Below are 16,573 nucleotides of genomic sequence, written 5' to 3'. Positions count from 1 at the left end.
CAGAAACTGCTAGATTTGAAATGTAGCCCTTAAGGCATAGGTTCTATAGCAGCATTCAGGTGCATGTTTCTGTAGATTATGTCTGAAATTAAAATATCTATGTGCAGAAAATCACACTGAAAAGCCAGTGTCCATAAAGGAGACAGAGGAGTCCAGCAACTTTATTAGAATAAAGAGAGTCCACTGGAGCACACGTCCACGGGGTTTTCTCTCAAAGGTTTGGAGGGCTAAGCCTCCTTTTGCCCTAAACTCGTGACTGCATGTTGCTCTCTTCCTTTTCCCATTGGCTGAGGTACTAGGAAGGTACAGCCTTCCTGAACCGCTTACCACATATTCCCACCTTAAACATCATTTTACCCCAAAGTTCAGAAACTCAGGCTTATGCCAACACCCATTTGTCTATTTTAGGTGTCAAACTGTCTGGGCTCTGCAACAAACCTGCTGCCCAAAGTTAGAGACACTAAGACCCATTTCAAAGATGTTAACACCCATACCCTCACCCACTAAATTGTTTGTAAAGACATTAGCACACACCTTTCCTGTCAAACCCTCCTCTTCTTAATTGCCAATTTGTCTTTATAAATCTTAGTTATCATTAACTTACCTTTTTTTTAACTGCCCAGCATGATATAAAAAGTAACATTTTAAACACCCCCTCCCAACTTTTTCACATCTGGCCCCTGCACCAGGTGTGGCAAGTAAATACAAAGAAACAACTTAGCATAAAGTAGACAATGACAGTTCATATTAGCCCACTAATCACTAGGAGTCCTTGGAGATGATCCATGGCTACTGATAGCTAAGGTCTCCCATCCTTGTCCTCCTACTGAGAAGTCAAAATCGCTGGGGTTTTAGAGACCTTGACTCGAGTATGATGGGTCCACCCATGTTGAGCTGTCCTGACTGCTCTTCCTGTGGTCCTGGTTGGATGTTATAAACAGCAAAGTCCAAAGGCAGGATTTGAGCTAACTGGGCTCCCTGTCAAAGAGATTTCATGAGACACAGTATTCTGACCATATACTGGTTTAAATATACATCTTCACCTCCCTGCCACAATGAAAATTAATCAGGTAAGAATCCCAAACATTAATTCAAAGGGGAATAATTTAATATCTCCTTGGGGTTTGGCTCTTGTTCTTGCTAAGTTAATGTCTAAAGCCATACCCATGACATCTTAGTTTCTGTCACCAGCTTCAAAAGGTGTTTATTTCTCTATTCATCCTTTCTATTTGACCTGAATTCTCCAGGTACCAGGGGGTATGGAGGTCCCACTGAATTCTCAAAACAGTCATAATCCTTTGAAGGATCCCCTTGTAAAATGAGTTCCCCTGTCCAAGTCCACTGCCTCCACAATCCCATATCCTGGAATTATTTCAAAAATACCCAGTAGTTGCTGAAGTGACCAGAAACTCCTCTGGCCACCCTGCCAGCTGGCATACCACAAGATAGTTAAGCCCTCTCACCTGGGGCATCTCAGCAAAATACACCTGACATCCTTGGAAAGGAAGTATAGCTCAGAGTCATCCTTCTGCCTTACAAATCTCCTTTGTAGTCTGGCTATTAACTTTAGCCAGGTGTGCCTCAATAGCTCGTTTTGCTAAAACAAAAAGATCCAAGGCAGTACATCTTGAGGAAAGTCTCCACCAGTCCTGGAGAGCCCCAATGACTCTCCCCATAGAGTTACAATATTTGCAGGATGTCTTAGGCTACAAAATAAGATGTAACCAAAAGTATGTATTCTATCACCATCTCCATAAGCTGTGAAAAACCAGGTGGGGCAGTGTTCTTTATCTCTTCCATGACTCATCCCTGATAACTCCCTCCAGGGGCTATCTTCTGCTAATGGGCCATCAAGCCTTACTGCAAGACTCATAAAATTACATCATCCCATTGTGAAATGCTCTGCCCAGAGGGAGGAACCAAGCATTCCTACCTGGATATAATCTGAGTCTTGGAACACCATAAGCAGCCTTATCTACTGTATTCCCAGAGGACAAGAGCTACATAACCACCACTGGACCTTCAGAGGAAGACCAGACCCTTCCACAAGATCACTGCTTCAACAGAACCACATCTACCACTTCAAGAGGACTGCAGCCACCATTTAATCGGACTGCTACCACCCCCCTGACCAACAAGGTGTCAGGTTGTATTCTGACTTTATCAGGTTAAGCCAGTGTTTTTTGCATTTATTTTAATTTTTCCTAATAAACTGTAGTTCTTACTTGGAGTCTCTCACTGGTTTGCTTTCAAACGAGTACACAGGGGTCAAAGCTCCTGGCATTCACTATTAAGTGTTCTTTGTAAATCAATTCTCCCCTCTTTCTTCTGCCCCACGACATTTAATTATCTCCAACTCCTCTGTTGGAAAAGACAGCACCACTCTCCCCTCCCACCTCCCCTGGAAATGGCTGAGCCAGAGGGAGTGTCTTGGTTTAGGGTAAATTTGGGAGAAAACCTTTAAAGGGGGCTCTTCTAGAAAGCAAATCTACATGGCCCCTCCCCCAACCGGTTCGGGAAGGATTTTTCAGAGAGAAGCAGAAAGAATTTGTTTATTTAACAGGTACAGCACTTTTTTTAGCACATAAAATTAAAAATATTGGATGATAATACTTTTTTACTGTTTTGAAAAAGATGATAAATTTAGAAAGGTTTTTTTTGAAGTTGTTGTTTTTTTGGGGTTTTTTTTGGCACTGGGAATAGCTGCTGCATGTCACAAGGTGCAAATTTTTGGTGTTTTTTAGGTTTTAGTTTAGAGTAGGCTCGAGTGGTTTTAAGAAAAGAAAAGAAAAAGAGTCCAGGGAAAATTTGGATTGCCTAGTTAAACTAACAAGCAGAAGCAAGAGCAAAGCAGGAGCAAAGCAGGAGTGAGAGAGCAAAGTTAAAGCTAAAGCTGTACTATGTATTGTCTTTGTTTTTGTGTCTTGTTGACCATTGGGGGAGTGAGCAGACTGATAACAAAACAAAACAAAACAAAGCTTCGCTTTTCAGAGCCAGTTTTGAAGGTATAGAATATAATATTTAGCATAAACAGAACAACAATTGGGGATATAAGCATCATAACGTTATTTTAGGACATTCTACTCTTTATTTTTATATCGTCAACATATCAAACATTATGTATTTCATTCACATAAAAATTTTTGGTTTTTTAAAAAATTATAAGCAATACTCATCATGTCTTTGTCGCATTTCTATATTGGACTATTGAATTTAGGCTTTATATTATAGAGCTGCAGGATTTTTTATTTTCATTTTATTCACTTAAAACTTAATTTTTTACTTGTTCAGACTTTCAACACACTTTTTTAATTTTTTATTTGCTCAGACTTTTGATACCTACATTTTTTTAAATTTTATGTTTGTGTGGTTTAATGTATAGACAATGCCAGTAGCATTTAACAAATAGTGATATTTGTATATTATTTTTACTCTATAATCAGATTTTTTTGAGGTACATATTGTGTTGTTTCATTTTTATTCATTATTTATTATGTGCAACTTGGTTTTTGAGCAAAGATAACTTTACAAATGGGTTTGTTTGTACTCGAGGCAGAATTGATTTACATGGTTTTCTTTAATAAACTTTTGACATGTACTACTGGGATTTTATTTTTATTTATTATATTCAGGGATTTAGACTGGGCAGGATTCTTGCGGCAAACCACCCATGTGTGAGGACACGAGGCTTGACTCCATTTTGCTCAGAAGGCTGATTTATTATGTTATATATTATATTAAAATACTACATTAAAACTATATTAAAAGAACAGAGAGAGAAGATGATCAGAAGGCTACAAAGGACAAGAATAGAATAGAATAGAATAGAATAGAATAGAATAGAATAGAATAGAATAGAATGCATAACAAAATCCTGTGACTGCTCACAGCCTTGGCACAGGTGGCTGTGATTGGTCACTAATTGAAAACAATCCACATAGACCAATGGAAGATGCACCTGTTGCATTCCACAGCAGCAGATAGTTATTGTTTACATTTCTTTCCTGAGGCTCCCAGCTCCTCAGGACAGGAAAAATCCTAGGAAAGGATTTTTCATAAAATATCATGGCTACATTTCACCCTTTTAAATTTATTTAATTAAATAGAAAAAGAAATGTTTGTAATCTCTTCTACTGGGCCCTTGCAGAAGACAGAACAAACATTTCTTGAGGTTCATCTGTTGCCAATCAAAACCTCAATCTACTGCTGATGTGGAATGGTTAGGGAAATTCTTCACCTGTAGAACATTCAGGGAAATTCTTCACCTGTAAAACATCAAATTCTATCATATCACTAAAACAATCTTAAAAAATAAGAAAATGTAAAAAACTCATGCAAAGTTCATTGTTTCAAGTCCAAACAGCTGAGTTTCAGGACAGAGTCCATGGACTGAAGATGTTCCTCTTTGACATCTCTGGAAGTCCCTTTTGGTCCTGAAACAGGCTTGCAGAATTCTGAAACAAAGAACTGCTAAAGAAAACAAGAATCATCAAAAATCCATTGACAGTAATCAAACAATTCAGAGAGAAAATTCTGGAATGCCCTGGCCACAGCCCTTCATTGAACCACTTGGGCTGAGGCTAATTCTTGGCTTTTCAATGCTTTTGAGCTGCTAGCTCTTTCCACTTTTCTTTATTAATTTTTTTTTTCCAAAAGAAGAAGAGCAGCAGCAGCAGGGGGGCTCCAGGATGCTTTGGTGGCCCTGGTCCTGGTAGACGGACCAGAGAACCCAGACCTGGCCCACAGAACGGTGGCCCAGGTCCAGGCAGGGAGCTGAAAGCTCCCAAACCCAACACTGGACGGGGCGGTGGCCCCGGCCCAGGGAAAGGAGCCAAATGGCCCAGAACCAGCCTGTGAGGCGGGCTCTGTGTGCTCACAACCTGGCAGGACCATGCTGCCGGTGTCTTCAGAGCAGAAATGACCAAACGCTTCCTCCCCCCAGAAGCACCACCGGTGCACACCGGCAGCTGGGGAAGAGAAGCTTTCTCAGGAATTTTTGTCCCAGATCTGAGGGGTTCTTGTCCCCAGAGCAAGTGAGCAATGCTTGCTTTGCACTGTTTCTTTTGCTCTTGCAAGGCAAAAACCATTGCTCCTGCTTTCTGCCCCTTGGCACCACCCCCATCCCCTCTGGGCTGGGGACCACAGGCAGATTTTCCAGGAGCCAACTCCCCCATGCCGCTGGGGCACTCGGGGGGAAGCAGGCACCCCAATCCCCAGGGAGAAGCCCCCGACCACAAGCGAAATGACCCACGAAACACACTAAGTTTGAACACAGCCAGCCGAGCTGCTCCTGCAGTCAGCTGGTGACCCATGCCCTCTCCACAGAAGGACAGGCTCTTCGCAAAGTCTGATGCGAAGGACGGAGCTCCGGAAACCGGCGGGACAGCTGGGGTGGGCGGTGCGGGCATCACGGGCGCTGGTGTCGGCTCTTGAGATGGTCCCGTGGGCTCAGCACCGTTCTCGGCATGCTCTTGCACTGCAATTGGGTCGGCTGGGAGAAGCAGGACCGGCACGGGCGGTGGGTCGCATCCCCACCGGGCTGGGCGCAGCAGCCGAGTCTCCTCCGGGGTCCGGACACTGCAGCGCAGGCGCAGCCATCAAGGCCAGGGGAGCCAGCCCGGGTGGCGGCGGGGCCGCGGGCGGAGCCACAGGCTCCGGTGCCTCCCGCGGGGCTGGCTGAGGCGGAGCCGTGTCCCCCGGGAGTGGGGGGAGCGGAGAATGCCGCGGCGGAGCAGGCGGGGCCGGCCCGGAAAGCGGCGGGGCCGGCTCCCCATCTCCCCCAAGAGAAAGAGCGGGGGGGAAAGGCAGCTCTGTCTCTGCATGCAGCAAGGGAGCAGAGGAAATCTTTTGCTCAGCCGTGGGCGATGCGGGGGGGGGGGGGGGGGGGGCTGGCAAGCCGCGGTTCGTCTTTTTCAAGAGGCTCCTCTCATGCTGTACCTGGTGGAAACGGGGTGCGACTGCGCCACCGAGCCAGGATGCCCCCCGCAGCCTCCCTTTTTTTCAAAATACAGAAGAAGAAGGCTCAGGACACTGCATACATTGCCGGGCGTTCAACACCCTGGTCCTCTGTCCACTCAACAGCAGCCTTCATGAACTCCCAAACATCTAAATCGAGGGAGTGTACCACATTTGTAAAAAATCTATGAAATTTTGCCCATCTGAAAAACTGATAATACAGTTCCTTCCAAAAAATCAAATCGTGTCCCCATTTGCACCAGAGTTTAATAACTTTCTCCTCTGAGGCAGTAAACGGAACCTGAGCTTCCGAAGGTACATTTTTCCAACTTTCCTCCCACCTTCTATGAATGGCAGGATCTTCAGGAAGGGAAAAAATAACAGTACCTTTAGACAGTGTCCTTGTGGATCCAGCTGTGCAGCTCTGCTGCTCTGTGGTCTCTGGACACAATGTCCAGGAAAGTCTGGCAGGTTCTTCTGTTTACCTTGGCTGTGAACTCTGCCCATCTTCAGGGTCTTGTTTCTTCAGCTCCAGGCTGGACTCCGTGGTCACTCCTGGGGTGACCATCAATTTCACATGTCCAGGGGTCACCAATTCTTGCGGCGAACCACCCATGTGTGAGGACACGAGGTTTGACTCCATTTTGCTCAGAAGGCTGATTTATTATGTTATATATTAAAATACTACATTAAAACTATATTAAAAGAACAGAGAGAGAAGATGATCAGAAGGCTACAAAGGACAAGAATAGAATAGAATAGAATAGAATAGAATAGAATAGAATAGAATAGAATAGAATAGAATAGAATAGAATGCATAACAAAATCCTGTGACTGCTCACAGCCTTGGCACAGGTGGCTGTGATTGGTCATTAATTGAAAACAATCCACATGGACCAATGGAAGATGCACCTGTTGCATTCCACAGCAGCAGATAATAATTGTTTACATTTCTCTCCTGAGGCTCTCAGCTCGTCAGGACAGGAAAAATCCTAGCAGAGGATTTTTCATAAAATATCATGGCTACACAGGATTTGTTTGGTTGGTGGAATTTTGGGTGTTAATTAATCAGGTGGCTTTTGTTAAATGTTGTTTTTAATTTTTGAAAGATCCCCCACCCAAGGTTTTTAACTGAGTTTTTAGTAGTTTATTGTATTTTTTTATTTTGTTTGATATGGGCATTTATATGGCAGACTTTTACAGGTAGATTTTTTATTCTGGTAGTGATGTTTTTTTTTATTTTTAGCAGTTTAAATTTGTTTTTTTTTACACTGCTAGTTAGCTTTTTTTACTTTTCTAGTTATTTTTACAGAGCGTTGGTTACTATTTATGAATTAGTGTACAGGTAGAGCTTTGCCTACTTTTTTTTGTAATGTCTAGGGTTAGTTGAATGGTTTTGAGTTTTGTAAGTTGTCTTGATTTATTTTTTCTTTTAGTGGTTTTTGCGACTTGTGTGAGGTTTTATATGGCTAATTTTTACTTCTGATTCATTCTTATGATGTTATAGGAACTGTCAGTGAAAAGAGCGTAGTGTGTTTTCCTTGGTGGCAGTTGGTTATATGGAGGAGCTTTTTCAGTTTGTGTTATTGGTTTTTGTTTTTTATCTGTGACTAACATTTTTATTTTCGGGTTAATTTGTAAGTATTTTTAAAATTTTAGGGAGATTTAGTTGATTTATATGGGCGTGTTGTGTGATAAGAGCAATTTATTTATGTAGCACTGGTGGCATGGTGGGTGGAAAGAATTTTGGTTTTGAATATTCATCCCAGCACCGGCAGTCGAGGTGTTAAGAGGAGTTGTGTTTTTGTACTAATTACTTCTGCAGTGGTTTGGATTTTTTTATAGGTAGCTAAGATTTCTTTCTCTGTTGGGGTGTAGTTAGCTTTAGACTTTTTGTAGCTTTGATTTTAAAATTTTAGTGGTCAACTTTGTGTCTTTCTAGGTACTTTTTGCTAAAGGTTTTAGGACAAACCATGATTCCCAGCTGCAGAGTAGAGCATGTTTTTTATTTTTGGTTTTGTTTTGACTGGGCTAAGGGCTACTGTATGAGTGATCTCCTGCTTAATTTGGGTAAAGGTTTGTTGTTGTTTAGGGCTTTAGTGGAAATTGTTCTTCTTGCGGGTGACCAGGTAAAGAGGGCTTACAATTTGACTGTACTTAGAAATATGTATTTTTTTAAAACTTGTGGCACCTAGGAAAGCTTGTGTCTTCTTTTTATTGGTTAGTGGAGACATAGTTGTGATTTTGTTGATGACATCTGTAGGAATTTGATGTTGTCTATTTTGCTACTTTATTTTTAGGAACTGAATTTTATGAGCTGGTTCTTTTACTTTGCTTTTTTTGATGGCAAAACCAGCTCCCAGGAGGATTTGGATGATTTTTTTTTTTTTCAAATATTTCTGCAGCTGTGTTCTTCTACACAATGATGTCATCAATATATTGTAGGTGTTTTGGAGCTTTAATTCTTTTTAATGCAGTTTGGATTAGATCATGGTAGATGGTAGGATTGTGTTTCTATTTTTGGGGTAGTAGGTTTTAGGTATACTGCACTCCCCTCCACGTGAAAGCAAACTGAGGCTTGCATTTTGTTGTTAGAGGAATGGAGAAAAATGTATTGGCAATATTCATAGTGGCATACTATTTTGTTGTTTTGGACTTAAGTTTGTACTGGAGCTTTAACATGTCTGGCATGGCAGTGCTCAGCAGTGGCGTTACTTTATTTAACGCACGGTAGTTTACTGTTAATTTCTATTTTTTTTTTAGATTTACGCACAGGCCAAATGGGGTTGTTGAAGGGTGAGTGGGTTTTGTTGACTACTCTTTGGCTCTCTAGTTTTTGGATTATTTTATGGATGGGAATTACAGCATTTTGAGTTGTTTTATACTGTCAGTGATGTACTGTGGAAGTGGCAATTGGTATTTGTTGCTTTTTTTTCAGAAGTCTTACTGTAGGTGGATTTTTTGATAGTCTAGGTAAGGTGTTTAATTGCTGGACATCTGTCATTACAGTCGCTATCTCAAATGCTCACCTGAGTCTTTCTGGGTCTTTGAAATACCCACTTTGGAGGTAATTTATGCTTAAAATATATGGGGCCTTTGGGTCAGCCACAATAGTGTTTCTTACACTTATTTTCAGTTAGGTTCACATCAGCGTCTACTAAAGTAAAATCCTGTGATCTTCCTGTCACACTAGCAATAGAAACAGATTCTGTCCCCACATGTCTTGATGGGATTAATGTGCACTGCGCACTAGTATTGACTAAAGCATTATATTCTTATGGTTCAGGTTTGCCAGGCCAATGAATCCACACAGTCCAGTAAACACGGTTTTTTTAGCCTCTACCTGGCTAGAGGCAGGGCCCCTCTAAGCTTGGTTATCTTTTTTTTTGTTTTTGGACATATGTCTTGGAGATTCTTTTAAGGGGATCAGACATGTCATCATTATCATCATACTTGGTAGTTCGGCTACAGGCAACTGGAGTTATTTTCTTTTTGGTGGAACTTCCGCTCTGAGCCTTGCCTTCTTTCAATTTACACACTCATTGTGCTAGAGCAGCAGTAGATTTTTTATTCTATCTTTTCATGTTTTCTCTGCAGTCACGCAGGAAGAACTACAGCTCAGCTCGTGGGGTGTATTTTTGCTATCTGGGGAACATTTTTGTTGGGTACTAGAATTTCTGATCTGTACTGACGAGATTTGGAGAAGGCCTTTTTAAATCTTTTTTCTGAGTTTCTTATGATTTTCTTCTATTTTGTCTTTTAACTTCTACAGACGTGTTTTTACCACTGTGATTTTGGTATGTGTTGGGTCATGTACAGCATCTGCATATGCTCAGAGCTTCTTTGTTATATTAAGCATGGTCTTATTTTTGTTATCCCGCTTTATTATGGCTAAAGCAGAAGCATATTTGTGTGGCTTAAGTCATATAAGTTTTTGCCACATTACAGACGTACATGGTATTAAGTCTGGATTCGTAGTTGTTATGTCATCTGAGAAGATAATCTCTGTCACTGTTATTTCTTTCAGGCATTGGATTGTTTGTTTTATGGTCTGCTACTGGGTTTGTTGCATATAGAGATTATCTGCACACAGGTATTTTTGTGCTACACTTTCCAAGACCCGTGCCCAGAGGCTGTGAAGGTTAGCCCTCTTCATCATTCCTTGGTCTATGACAGGATCATGTGACAGGGATTCTAAATGCTTTGCTTCAGTGCCATCCAGAATTGTAGCCTTGCCTGCAGCATCCTAAAGACGAACTAACCAACTAATTATGGATTCATCAGGTTGTAGAGTGTAATCTTTCTTTAGGCCACAAAGGTTTTTCAGGGAAAAGGACTCAATATTGTCTTCTGATCTTGTGCCAGTTGCTTTGACTCCTGATTTTATGTCAGGAAGCGTTGAGGGTTCTTCTCTTGTATTATCATCATCATCATCATTCACTGGTCGATTAGTCTTGTTTGTGCACTTTCTGCTTTTAGTGCTAGTAGCAACAGCCATTGGTTGAGGCTTATTGTTTGGTTTAGCTGCTGGCTTAGGCTTACTATCTGGTTTAGTTGTTGGCTTCGAGCCTAGGGTGTTGGCTGTAGTCTGAGTGACTGGGATAGCTGTTATCTCCTTGCCCCCTTTTGCCGAGCTGCTGTCCGAGTTTTTTCTCTACTCCCCTGAGCTGGGGAGGAGTCCGCACCGGCTGAACTGTAGGCACAGCATCTGACAGCCAGTGGGGCACTGCCCAGATGCGCCGGGGGCGTCCGGGGAGCGCCTCAGCAGGAGGCAGCAGTGAGCAGCAGGAAGGCGAAGTAAGAAAAGAGGGACTCTTCTCGGGGGCAAAGTCCAGAGGTTTAATGTCTCCAGGGAAGTCCAGCCGAGAAAAGACCACGAGGTGGGGATACAGCCGATTATACAGGGGGCGGAGCATACAACACATCAACCAATGAGGGAGAACTTGGGAGGGAACAAACTCGTGAGAAACATGCTGGCTAGCCAATAGGGAATGTGACAGGGAGGGACTCTTGTTCCCGATCCAATCACCCACCAAAGAGGGGAGAACTTTCTGGAAAGAGGGAAGGGGACAGTGGGTGATGGACAGGAACTCAGGGAGGGATTGACAGAGGGTAACCAGGGGAACAGGGGAGGAGACAACAATTTGACACTCTCAAAAGGAGGGGTTGCCAGGGGAGGAAGGGGGGGGAACCCCAGGACTGAACCATTATAACTTTAGGGGGAAACAGAACAAACCAAATGAACCATGCACCACAACACCCTTTCTTTTGTCTGCTGCTTTAGAGTATTTAGCAGTGTGCGATAAGCATATGCCAGGGCTCAGCTTATTGCAATGATCTTTTTGTCTTTAGGGTCATCATGGTATTTCTCTTCCAGCTATTTCCTTACTTTAGCTGGGTTCTGAATTTGTTCATGTGGAAAATCCCAGACTATAGGGCCAGAGAATTCCTTCAGGATTTGGCCCATATCCTCCCATTTCCCACACCACTCAGGATTTTTCATGCTTGGGTCTATTCCTGGGTCAGGGGTCTTATTAGCCTGTCTAGAAATCTCAGCCCTCATTCTAGAGAAGCTGCAGACTGTATAGAGGAAGCTTACCAGATTAAATACCAGACGATGGTTTCTTTAACATTCAGGGGAAACTGAACATTCTCCAATAGGGATGTAACAGATTCAGAGGAGAAGAAGGAAAGCAAAGGCTGAAAAGCCTCGTCCCCTACTCCTCCTCTAACAAATTGGGTGCATAACTATAGCCATGAACCATTCTTTATAAACTTCTTAAAAGTCATTACTACCAAGCCCAGCAGGATAGCTATTTTGGTCACTGCTCCTCTGCTATAAAAACTACATATTAGGGACTATACCGGAGCTATTTCTGGATAAGAAAATAAATCTAAGGACCATAGAGGTATTAAGATCTCAAAAAAACCTAGGGACCAGAAATGCATGCAAGCCTTCACCCCAAGAGACATTATGAATTAAAAAAACATGGCTATTAACTGCTTTATACCAACACAGAGTAATGGCAACAAAAATGCAGTCAGACCAAGGTTTTTTTCACTCTCTCTCTCTCGCCTCACGTTGGACACCAAATTTTGTCCTGGTTTAGGGTAAATTTGGGAGAAAACTTTTAAAGATGGCCCCTCCAGAAAGCAAACCTACACGGTCCCTCCCCCCAACCGGTTCGGGAAGGATTCCTTCGAGAGAAGTGGAAAGAACCTGTTTATTTAACAGGCACAGAACCCCCCCCAAGAAAATGAACAACATTGGATGATGTTATATATATTATGGTAATTCGTGCTGGTAGAGAATATATGTGTATGAAATATGTCCAAAATATAAAATTCTACAAAGCACACTAGCTGGGGACAAAGGGGTTCCTTCACAGGATGGCGAAATCACAGCTGGCAGCAGAAGAGGAGGGATGCAATTAACATATGAAAAGGACCTAGCCCGATGGTCATTCTCTCTGGAACGATCAGGAAGACACCCAACGATGATGGCCCATGAAGATGTCCAATCTAGATAATCAGAGCCATCAGGAACATACATCTGAATACCAGATTCTGGTAACGGAATGATGAACATACATTGTTTCCCAGACACGGTTTTGTTCAACGCAGTACAGAGAAAGAAAGCAACATGAATATAGAGAACCCTGAGAGAAGACAAGAGACTCTGCCTTGGGCTAGAAAGAGTATAAAAACAGACTGCCATGCCATATTCGTGAACTGTGGGCGATTCGATGCGATAGAGGTCGAGTCGGTGTTCACCCAGCTCCAGTCCCGGGGTCGGTGCTGTTCCTTGATTGTTGGCTGTCGGGACTGTATATCGATCGTGAAATAAATTCTATTTTTCTTTTTATTAAATTGGCTGGATCAATTTTTACCTATAACAGATGACAACACTCTTTTACCGCTCTGAAAAAGATGACAAATTCAGAAAGTTTTTCCTGGTAGTGGTTGTTCTGTTATCAGCTTTTTTCAGTGCTGGAAATAGCTGCTGCAGGTCACGAGGTGCAAATTTTTGGTGTTTTTTAGGTTTTAGTTTGGAGTAGGCTTGAGTGGTTCTAAGAAAAGGAAAGAAAAAGAGTCCAGGGAAAATTTGGACTGCTTAGTTAAACTAACTAACAAACAGAAGCAAAAGCAAGAGCAAAGCTGGAGTGAGAGAGCAAAGTAAAAGCAAAAGCTGCACTATGTACTGCCTTCGTTTTTGTGTCTTGTCGACCATTGGGGGAGTGAGCAGACTGATAACAAAACAAAACAAAGTTTCACTCTTCAGAGCCACTTTTGAAGGTATAGAACATAATATTTAGCATAAACAGAACAATGTCTGGGGATACAAGCATCATAATGTCACCTTAGGACAGGGAGGAAAGGGACAATCCCAGAGATTTCTGGCAAAAGTGCTGCTTTCTGAACCTCAGCATTGGCCAGTTCATTACCTATTGTCTTTTCTGAGTGCCCTGCCTGATGTCCCCTAACACAGATTATTTCTACTTTTTTTAGTAAAATCACCACCTCTAACAGGCAAGTAATTGAGTTCTCAAGAGCCAACATTTTTCCCCTGCCAGTTAATAGATCTCTTTCCTCCTAGTTTTCTGAAATAAATGGGCAGGAGATCTTTCTCCTTTTTAATGCCTTTATTAAGAAGAATCAGCTCAGGTGGGGAGAAATCGACAGGTTGCGCCCACGCTGCCGTTGCTCCCAGGCGTGGCACGAAGAAGGAGGATGATGCAGCTTTGTCCACTGGTCTGCAGACAGAGCTGGGGACTCTGTCCTCACGGGAGAGTCGTGGAGTCCTTAGCTTGTTTGTTTAAAAACCCGGGGGGTCTCTTTAATCAGTATCTTTTCAGGTTAGGGTGAGAAGCAAAAGGGTCCAAGCAGGTACGGGACTATGCTCCCATCCTTAGACATCACTTAAGTCACTTGTTGGCTCGTGATTTTAGGGGTTTTTCTTGTAAAAACTGTAAAACTGTAAAAAACCCAGGGTGCAATGCATTTCTCATTTGCATGTTGTCTCTGGTGTCACTGCCCATTCTCTTTACCCTGGAGGGTTTCTCTTGGTATCTTCTTGGCAAACGGCCAGCATCAGAGGAGCAATAGTTAATCACCAGCCATTAACAGGTAATTAAGAACTTTTTCTTTGGCAGCACACCCAAAGAAGTCTGACCGGTTTGACTTGTTTTTTTTTTAACTCTGAAACTTAAAAAAAATACAACTTTCTATTCATAACATTTTCCAAATGCACGTGCCACCCGCATGCATACTTTGAATGTGTAAATATGTTTACCACCTTTCCTTGATAGAATTTTCAGCCTTTTATTAAGGCATACAATTCTATGGTCTGTGCTGATCATGTGCATGGCAGCTTCCCCTCTTCTTGAAATTCCCTTCCTGTTACTATAGCATATCCTGTAACTCATTTTCCTCCTACTGAGTCGTTAAAACCGAAGATCACGGACAAAGACTCTTTAATCAAAGTTAGAAAGTGGTATGTTTATTACACTGGTGGGCAGCGCGGGGGTCAGCCCTGAAAGGCATGACCGCTGGTGTAATAAACATGCCACTTTCTGACTTTGATTAGTTAGTCTTTGTCCGTGATCTTCAGTTTTAATGACTCCATTGGTGAGCCAAGCCAGAAGGAGTCTCTGCTTGGCTGTGAGACCAGCCCGGGTTGTGGAACCCCTCAGGACGCCCCTGGGATATTCCTGGAAGAGTGGGCTCTGCTGCCCACACTGTTCATCCAGCAGCAGACAAGGACCCCTGATTACTAAAAGTCTGGACAAAATGGTATGTTTAAAAATTGAAACAGTTTTAAATAGTGACCTGTAAAGCATACGCATGGTCAGGAAAGGCTGTTTGGTAAGTCATGGGAGACATCCCACACATAACTTGTGCCTCTGTAGTCTGCTTGCAAGCTGAAGTTGCGGTTGAAATCTGGTTTATCTAGTCAGCAGAAAGAGTTCTTGAACTGTTGTACTGAGCTCAGACTTTTGTTGCTGGCAGAAGGGGATTTTGCCATTTGTTCTGCCATAGAGGGCTCAGTTTGCTAGCAATTTGGGCTTAGCAGCTGTAAGGGCAAATCCTGGTCTAAGGTTGTTATAACTGTGTTGTGTGTGTGGAAAGAAATACCCCTTTCTCAGTGAGTTTGTGTGTGTGGAAAGAGATACCCCTTTCCCAGTGAGTTTGCATGTGTGAACTTTCTAGTTGCAGGGAACAGTATTCCCTGTGACACTTAGTATTTGACGATAACCAGTCTTTTGTAATGCTTTGTGTTCGGGTATTAACCAATCCTTTGCCTGTGGGACCTGGGAGGCAAGGGTCGAACGTTGTAACACGGTACCTTTTGTGGTCCCTCTCCTTGTGGACTTTGCAAAGTTTCAAGTTTGAATTCATTTGGTGTAGTGTGAGATTTTGCTGGTTATTGTGTAAATAATATAATTGTTACAAACTGGTAATTTTTGTTTTGTGTCAGCTGTGTAGTTAAGCTGTACATTAAGTTTGAGGCTGAGTTGAAAGGGTTAAGCAACCCTTTTAAAAGGGTTTTATCTTGAACTGGTGTTTGTTGGCTGTTAGAGCTGTAATAAAGAGAGCTTGTTATAAATTGATTCCCGGGATTTGAAGTACAGGGGAGTTGTGTGATCTTCCCCCCCCCGCCCCCCCCGCCCCCACACTGTAGTAATTTGATTCTCAGGGCTGTATGGTTGTGTTTGTGGAGATTTTAAGGTTTTGTTTGCAATGAGTGCAGCATTTTATGTGGAAAAGACTACAGTGTGGTGATTTATGTATGTTTAAAACAAATTAAAAGAATTCCAGGAATTTCTGCCCCCCAATTTGTGTTTGCGGGCATATCAGAGTTTTTGCTGGAACAAGGACAGCCTTTTAATTTGTTTTAATTGTGGCTAGACAGATCAAAGGAGTCCCTTTACCTGAGGAGTTTGGATTTGATCTTTGGGAATTTGTGCAAGATGATATTATTGTTATTCTGCAAGGCAGCAAAGTGAGTGTGCCCTGTATCAGTAGAAACAACACTTTAATCGAGCTGATTTGGAACCAGAGATTTTAAAGTTAGTGTGTTCGAAGTCACACTTAGTACTTGAAGATTGGATTGTGCAGGAAAAAAATAGGAAAAGCCTGTAAAATTTTGTGAAACAAAGTTTAGGTAGAGTGAGTAAAAATAAGTAACTGAGGTGTCCTATAAATAAAATTAGAAATCAGAGGAGACCAAATTTGGTAGAGGTTGCTTGTCCAAAATGCTGCCCTTGTGAACCCTGAGTTTGTTTTTGCTGTATTTGGTGTGAAAAGTTGTGGTATAAACAGACATTTAGGAAAAGCAGGCCGAGACAGGCACTTTGTCATTTTAAAGAAACAAAGTCTACTCAGAGAGCTATAAAGATTTTAGTAGCAACTGGTCGTGAGGAGCAAGGAAATAACAAGTTGTTTGAGAAAAATGGAAACTAAGAAAATAGAATTTTTAGTTGACATGAAGGCAACCTACTCGGTGTTAAATAAAGCCTTGATGTCTATAACAGATGATTATGTTATGGTAGGGGGAGAAACTGGCCAATCTGAAAAAGCACATTTTTGCAAACCATCAAAATATAAAGTTGGAAAA

The sequence above is a fragment of the Passer domesticus genome, chromosome W (assembly GCF_036417665.1).
Source record: "Passer domesticus isolate bPasDom1 chromosome W, bPasDom1.hap1, whole genome shotgun sequence".
NCBI classification, from domain to species: Eukaryota; Metazoa; Chordata; class Aves; order Passeriformes; family Passeridae; genus Passer; species Passer domesticus.
The sequence above is the reverse complement of the archived record's forward strand: the minus strand, read 5'-3'. Positions refer to the sequence as shown.